This window comes from Myxine glutinosa, chromosome 2, assembly GCF_964187855.1.
Source record: "Myxine glutinosa chromosome 2, kmMyxGlut1.1, whole genome shotgun sequence".
NCBI lineage: Eukaryota > Metazoa > Chordata > Myxini > Myxiniformes > Myxinidae > Myxine > Myxine glutinosa.
The window spans coordinates 156,265,446-156,273,441 of record NC_136262.1 but is presented as its reverse complement, the minus strand read 5'-3'; positions in this window follow the sequence as shown (position 1 = coordinate 156,273,441).

The window sequence follows — 7,996 nt, the reverse complement described above, 5'->3', positions numbered from 1 at the left end:
CTATATCTCATGGTCCTGACTTCCTGAAGGTGGGGTACACCATCCTGGATGTGGGGGATCTCCGGGTCGTTCCTGGGATATCGATTGGCTGTCTCCGTGCTTTTGGCTTGTTCGAGAGTTATCCGGGGCTATACAACAACAATAGGATGACAGCATACAGGTAGGTCGAGATTCGAACCCAGCCGACATCTCAGGTGAGTGTATATGCGTTCGTGCATCTAAGCTACCCTGAGCCTCCCAATGAACGTGCAAATTATTTTTTTCTGGCATTATTTTGTTACGTTTACTTTGTAGATAGGTAAGAGAGTGATTAGGGTCTTGTCTGCTGGTAAGGCAATGACCACCACCCATCATTACTAAGCCCTTGTCAAGAGACTACTTCGGCAGGACCAACGCTCTGCAGAACATGTTACATTGATACTGATGAAGAGTGGATGGTACCGCTTGAGGGCGCCAATAGACCATGCACAGGTACATTGGTTTCGTGGACCTTGGGGGCACATTTTAACAATTGAAGATTATCTAATATATAACATATCTAATATATAACATATCTAATAATATATAACATATCATAACAACATATCTATTAATGTATAAAGAAGAAAGTTTGTGTGTTTGTTTGTTTGTGCATTTGGACCCTGCAAGAACCAGTGCAACCAAACTTTGCATGGCCTTCTCTTGGGGATACCGAGGTATAACCAGAACAAGTGCAAGCATACACTGCCGACAAAAAAGAGGAGGAGGGGGGGAGAGAGGTGCAAGGAGGAGGGGGAGAGGTGAGAGGAGGAGGAGGCGAGGTGAGAGGAGGAGGGGGAGAGGTGCGAGGAGGAGGGGGAGAGGTGCGAGGAGGAGGGGGAGAGGTGCGAGGAGGAGGGGAGAGGTGCGAGGAGGAGGAGGGGAGGAGAGGTGCGAGGCAGAGGAGGAGGGAGAGGTGGGAGGAGGAGGGGGGAGAGGTGGGAGGAGGAGGAGGGAGGAGGGAGGAGGAGGGGAAGGAGGAGGGGGAGAGGTGAGAGGAGGAGGGGGAGAGGAGGAGGGGAGAGGTGCGAGGAGGAGGGGCGAGGTACGAGGCGGAGGGGAAGAGGTGAGAGGAGGAGGGGAGAGGTGCGAGGAGGTGGGGAGGAGAGGTGCGAGGAGGAGGAGGGGGAAGGTGCGAGGAGGAGGGGGGAGGAGTGGGAGGAGGAGGGGGGAAGGTGAGAGGAGAAGGAGGGGAGAGGTGCGAGGAGGAGGAGGGGGAGAGGTGGGAGGAGAAGGGGAGAGAGGAATAGGTGGGAGGAGAAGAGGGAAAAGGTGGGAGGAGGAGGAGGAAGAGGAGGAGGGTAGAGTGGGAGAAGGGCGGGGAAAGGGTGGAATGGGATTCCAGGGGAGGGGGGAGTGGTAGGTGTCTGGAGGAAGAGAGTTGGAAGGAAGGAGGGGAAAGGGTGCGGTGGGAGTCTGGTGGTGGGGGGTAGGAGTCTGGAGGTGGGTGGTAGGAGTCTGGAGGTGGGAGGTAGGAGTCTGGAGGTGGGGGGGGGTAGGAGTCTGGAGGTGGGGGGTAGGAGTCTGGAGGTGGAGGGTAGGGGTCTGGAGGTGGGGGGTAGGAGTCTGGAGGTGGGGGGTAGGAGTCTGGAGGTGCGGGGGGTGGGGTTGGAGTTCGGAGGGAGGGAGTGGGATGGGAGGAGTTTGGGGAAAGGAGGGGATAGGTTGGGGTGCAAGTCCAGAGGGAGGGGAAGGGATGGGAGCTTGGAGGGAGGAGGTGGGTGCGGAGTTGGAGAAGGAAGGGGAGGAGGCAAGGCAAGGGGTGGGAGGAGGGACCCAGTGTTGCCTGAAACGCCGGGTACTGTTGCTCTTCGTAGTAGCTAATAAAATATCAATCTTCTTCATTGGTGTGGAGCACAAGGCTGTGGGGGTCGCATCGTTGGCTGTGGGAACAGCAGTGTCGCCTGTAGGTTGGAATCGGAATGTGTTCAGGGTGCCAGCGATAGCTCACCTACTCTTCACAAAGGACACGTGGGAAATATAACGTCTACCAACGAATGTTGCAGACAGGACAGGACTCCTAGTTTATGGTCCATCAGAGGGACACACGTTGATGAATCACCCAAAGCGGATACAAGAACGTTATTTAGCAACATGCCGATAATATAAGGAACATTTTAAAAGGAAAATGAAAACATGTTCAACATTATATTTCCTTTTATAATATCACGTGAGCGAATGGAAAATCCCATTACTTTCCAGGCTTGGAAAATTGATTCGTCAAACTTCATGACTCTCCTGGATTTTCAGTCCCACAGGAACCCGGTGTAACCTCCCACCCCCGAGCTCTCCCACAGGTACCCTGGTGTAACCTCCCACCCCCGAGCTCTCCCACAGGTACCCTGGTGTAACCTCCCACCCCCGAGCTCTCCCACAGGTACCCTGGTGTAACCTCCCACCCCCGAGCTCTCCCACAGGTACCCTGGTGTAACCTCCCACCCCCGAGCTCTCCCACAGGTACCCTGGTGTAACCTCCCACCCCCGAGCTTTCCCACAGGTACCCTGGTGTAACCTCCCACCCCCGAGCTCTCCCACAGGTACCCTGGTGTAACCTCCCACCCCCGAGCTCTCCCACAGGTACCCTGGTGTAACCTCCCACCCCCGAGCTCTCCCACAGGTATCCCAAATCAAGGTACGTCAAGTATATTCCTCCGGAGGAAATGGTTCTGAATTTAGGATTAATGACCTTAATCCCAAAGCCACAAAAGGAAAATGCTGCATCAACCAATCCTGTTATTTCGGTTGATATTGAACATTGGCCACGCTTCAGTAAGTTCAAATTTCACTTTAAACACGACAGTTATCGCTTTGTATTATATGAAGGTATCATCTCACCTGTTTTATGACTGAATCCAAAGTATACCAAGCTCTTGTTAAAACTTAATTCAATATAAACTTCATAACACAGAACCCACTAATCTTCATTCTTGGTTGGTACGAGTGTGTATACATTACATTATCCTCCAATGTTAAGTTGACCTCTTACTTTCTGCTCTTCCTTGAGCCTCGATCTTTGTTCCTTATTTGAAATAAATTATGATAAAATATTGAACAATAGCAGGTGGTTCGGTTAAAACGAAAGTACTCTTTGTAAGATGCGGAATAGACAATGTCGGTGTAATATCTACCTGACTGATTTGAATAGGATTTCTCGTAGTGATTTAAAATGGGACTGGCGACAACAGCTCTCTCTTTGGTGTACAGAGTCGAGGCTCATGGAGGAGCTGGAACACAAAACAGACCAGGACATAAGGGAATAGGAATAGGGGGCAGGGGGCACACACCAAACTTAGGAAAAGTAGGGGCAGGGGGCACACACCAAACTTAGGAAGAGGGAGGGGAAAGGGGGTACACACCAAACTTAGGAAGATGGGGCAGTGGGTACACACCAAACTTAGGAAGATGGGGCAGTGGGTACACACCAAACTTAGGAAGATGGGGCAGTGGGTACACACCAACCTTAGGAAGAGGGAAGGGGCAGTGGGTACACATCAACATTAGGAGGATGGGGCAGTGGGTACACACCAACCTTAGGAAGAGGGAAGGGGCAGTGGGTACACATCAACATTAGGAAGATGGGGCAGTGGGTACACACCAACATTAGGAAGATGGGGCAGGGGGCACACACCAAACTTAGCAAGAGGGAGGGGGAAGGGGGTCCACACCAACCTTAGGAAGTGGGGGCGGGGGGTACACACCAACATTAGGAAGAAGGCAGTACACACCAACATTAGGAGGAGGGGGCGGGGGGTACACACCAACCTTAGGAAGAGGGAGGGGGCAGGGGGCACACACCAACCATAGGAAGAGGGAGTGGCAGTAGGTACACAGCAACCTTAGGAAGAGGGGGCAGGGGGTACACACCAACCATAGGAAGAGGGAGTGGCAGCGGGTACACAGCAACATTAGGAAGAGGGGGCAGGGGGTACACACCAACCATAGGAAGAGGGAGTGGCAGTGGGTACACAGCAACATTCGGAAGAGGGGGAAGGGGGTACACACCAACATTAGGAAGATGGGGCAGGGGGTACACACCGACATTAGGAAGAGGGGGTGGGGGGTACACACCAACCTTAGAAAGAGGGAGGGGGCAGGGGGTACACACCAACATTAGGAAGAGGGAGCGGGCAGGATGCACACACCAACCTTAGGAAGAGGGTGGGGGCAGGGGGCACACACCAACCTAAGGAAGAGGGAGCGAGAAGTACACACCAACCTTAGCAAGAGGGAGGGGGAAGGGGGTTCACATCAACCTTAGGAAGTGGGGGCGGGGGGTACACACAAACATTAGGAAGAGGGGGCGGGGGATACACACCAACCTCAGGAAGAGAGGGCGGGGGGTACACACCAACCTTAGGAAGAGGGAGGGGGAAGGGGGTTCACACCAACCTTAGGAAGCGGGGGCAGGGGATACACACCAACATTGGGAAGAAGGCGGGAGTACACACCAACATTAGGAGGAGGGGGTGGGGGCTACACACCAACATTAGGAAGAGGGGGCAGGGGTTACACACCAACATTAGGAAGAGGGTGCGGGGAGGTACACACGAACATTAGAAAGAGGGGGCAGGGGTACACACCAACTTAGGAAAAGTGGGGGCGGGGGGTATACACCAACTTAGGAAAAGTGGGGGCAAGAGGGCACACACCAACATTAGGAAGAGGGAGGGGCAGTGGGTTCACACCAACATTAGGAAGAGGAGGCGGGGGTACACACCAATATTAGGAAGATGTGCCAGGGGGTACACACCAACATTAGGAAGAGGGGGTGGGGGGTACACACCAACATTAGGAAGAGGAGGCGGGGGAACACACCAATATTAGGAAGATGGGGCAGGGGGTACACATCAACAGCTCTGTGGAAGGAGACTTGGAGGAAGAAAGGACTTGGGGACGAATGAGAGCAAGGGCAGGAGGACAAGGACACGGGGTGAACACGCTGGATATGGAATGAACGTCAACTCTCAATCACAGCAGTGGAAGGGGAAGGAGCAGGGGGAAACCTGATTACCTGGATACCCGGGGGGAGGTGGGTTTGGGGATGGGCTCTTAATGGGGGTAGAAAAGATCATGGGTAGGCATGGGGGATGACCTGAGATGGCTGTGAACAGCGGATTTGAAGCTCTGCTGAAGGGAAGAATGAGATTGGACAGACTGAGGAAGTTGTTTTCACAGGTGGGGGGGGGGGGGGGGGGGGAGAGAACTGGAGTGTGAGTGAACAGTTTTGCAAAAGGTTGACATATTGCACACATTCAGGATGTTTTCCTTTTCTAAATGGAACAGGAAAGTAGATGGGGAAGGGAAAGATCTATCGTCATTAGGAACAACCTGCTCAAAATGGAGAACTAGTCTTGCACATGTAGACTGAAGAAAAAGTATTGCAGGTGTCGATCCGAGTCAGCAGACAGGTGATGAAATGGATGCAATCAACAGTATGTGATCGCGAGGTCTGATGAACCGCCAGGTTGAACAGTTTATGGTTTGTATCCACTGATAGGCCGGATCTGGATTCGGACCTGAACCAAAATCTAATCGGCTTCTTCTTGTCACCTAACCAACTCGTCCACCAACTTTATTCATAACTCGTCCATAACTTTTTGAATATCATGTTATATATCGCTTTTTACCCGATCTCTCAATGGTGAAGAATCACTTAAAATTAAATAATTCTCGTATCCGAATCCATATTCAGATCTTCACCAAAATCAAAATCGAATCGTCCTTGTCAGACACCCAACCTGTCCACAAAGTTTCGTCCAAATCCGTCACACAACTTTTTGAGATATCCTGCTATGTATAGTTTTGGTCCCGTCTGTCTCCCAATGGTGAAGAATCACTTTTAAAAAAATTTTCTAACCGGATCTGAATCCGGATCTTCACCAAAATCGAATCATTTCCTCCGTGTCACATACACTACATCTCTGCCAAATTTCGTCCGAATCTGTCCACAACATTTTTGAGATATCTTGTTCACAGTCAGACAAACAAACAGACAGACAGACAAACATGGGTGAAAACATAACCTCCATCCACCTTTGGTGGCGAAAGTAATAACTGAGAACAAGGAAGTAATGCTACATACGACCTGAAGATCCTATCGAGCGTGAACATCGAAAACAAAGCATTCCAACCGGATATAGTACTTAGGTAGAAAACATAAAAGAAGGCATTGCTTATTGTGATGTCAGTTCCTAACGTTTTTTGTCTAAACAATGCAGAAATCAAGAAAATGACCAAATACCAAGATCTCAAAAATGAAGTGAAAAAATCCTGGAAGCTGAAGATTGCCGAAATTGTACCAGTTATTATTGGAGCAACGGGAATGATAAAAAAGAACCTTACAGAGAGAGATCTTGAAAAAAAACCCTACCTGGGAATATTACTACAAATAAACTATTGTTAGAATCTGTCTGGGGCTCGGTGACGATCATCAAAAGAGCCCTCAGAAGGAAACTTTGAGAACTACATGGTATTCATAGAATACTTACACTGCGCAGTCGACTTGTTGCGATCCAACTCTTCTGTTGTTGAACATTTTTTTTTGATCCAATATGGCTGCCAGACCACGTGAGCGATGACATCATAAATTTATATTCTCTAATATAATTGTTGCATAGATCACGTTCAATACATTTCAAACTGATCAGACTAAGCGTTGTCCCTGTCGAATTATGACGTCATAATTGTGGCACCAATGACGTCATCGTTAACAGCACCTATTCACCATGGAGAGTTCTTTACAATGAGCCATGTTTCAATTTTTTCCGTGCAGCAGTTTTGGAGATATGGAGGTGCAACATTTTTCGGTTTTTCCAAGATGGCGCCTGTATCACATGACCTATGACGTCATGATTATCATTAAAATATTCTAAAGGAGGAGTCGCTCCTATGGTGAAAATGTCGTGCCCATCAGACAAACAGTTGCTGAGGAAAAAAATTCACAATGATCAGATAAGTGTTGTACTTGTCGTATTATGACGTCATAACGAAGCATCGATTACATCATGATCTATGATGTTATGATTATAAAAAATTATACAGGAGGAGCCACACATATTCTGAAAATTTAGTGTCCATCGGACTAAGTTGCAGAGGAATTTTTGTTTTATTCATACTGGTCAGATCAAGCGTGTACTTGTCGAATTATGACGTCATAACTAAGGCACCGATGACATCACCATCAACATATCTTATTCCCCATGGTGAGTACTTGACAATGAGCCATGATCAATTTTTTCCATCGAGCGGTTTGGGAGATATGGAGGTGTTAAAGCGCGGCGTTACGCGCGCTGCTTGTGAGCAAGGAGGAAGCGGACAAGCGGTAACATATAAACGTCTTTATTGTAAGACTACCCTGTAACACTCAAAAGCTCCGGGCTGGTCGCCCGGTGCATAACATGAGGCCACGCCTACCCCTCGGGCGTGGCCACCGCCCACTTGGTGCGTGGAATGATGTCACCACGCCAGTGGGCTTTTGTGTCCGCCACACGCGCCCCCCCAGAATTCCCGCGCACCTGGAGGGCCAGTTTGCGGGGCAGACGAATGACCCGGCCGAAGCGCCCCCTGGCGATCGGCGGCGTCCGGGGTGCAGGGATGCCAGGTGGGATGCCCCTGGCTGCCCCTGGGATGGGTGCAGGACCGGGGGGCGGCGTGGCGGCGGGGCTGGGCGGTGCCGGGGGTCCGCCCGCAGGAGGGCGGCCCCGACGTGGGGGTCGGGCCACTGGCGGTGGATGGTCCACATCGAGGTGGGCCGGCTTGAGGCGGTCTACCAAAACGCGGTCAGGAGTACCGCCGATGTCCAGGGTGAAGTGCTTCGCCCCGGTCTCCAGCACGCGGAAGGCCCGTCGTACGGGGGCCGCAGTGGTGTCCGATGGGCATCGTGGCGGACGAAGACGTACACCGCCGTGCGAAGCTCCGGGGCGACGTGCGTCGGTGGGTGCCCGTGGCATGCCGTTGGCACCGGGGCGAACCTCTGGGC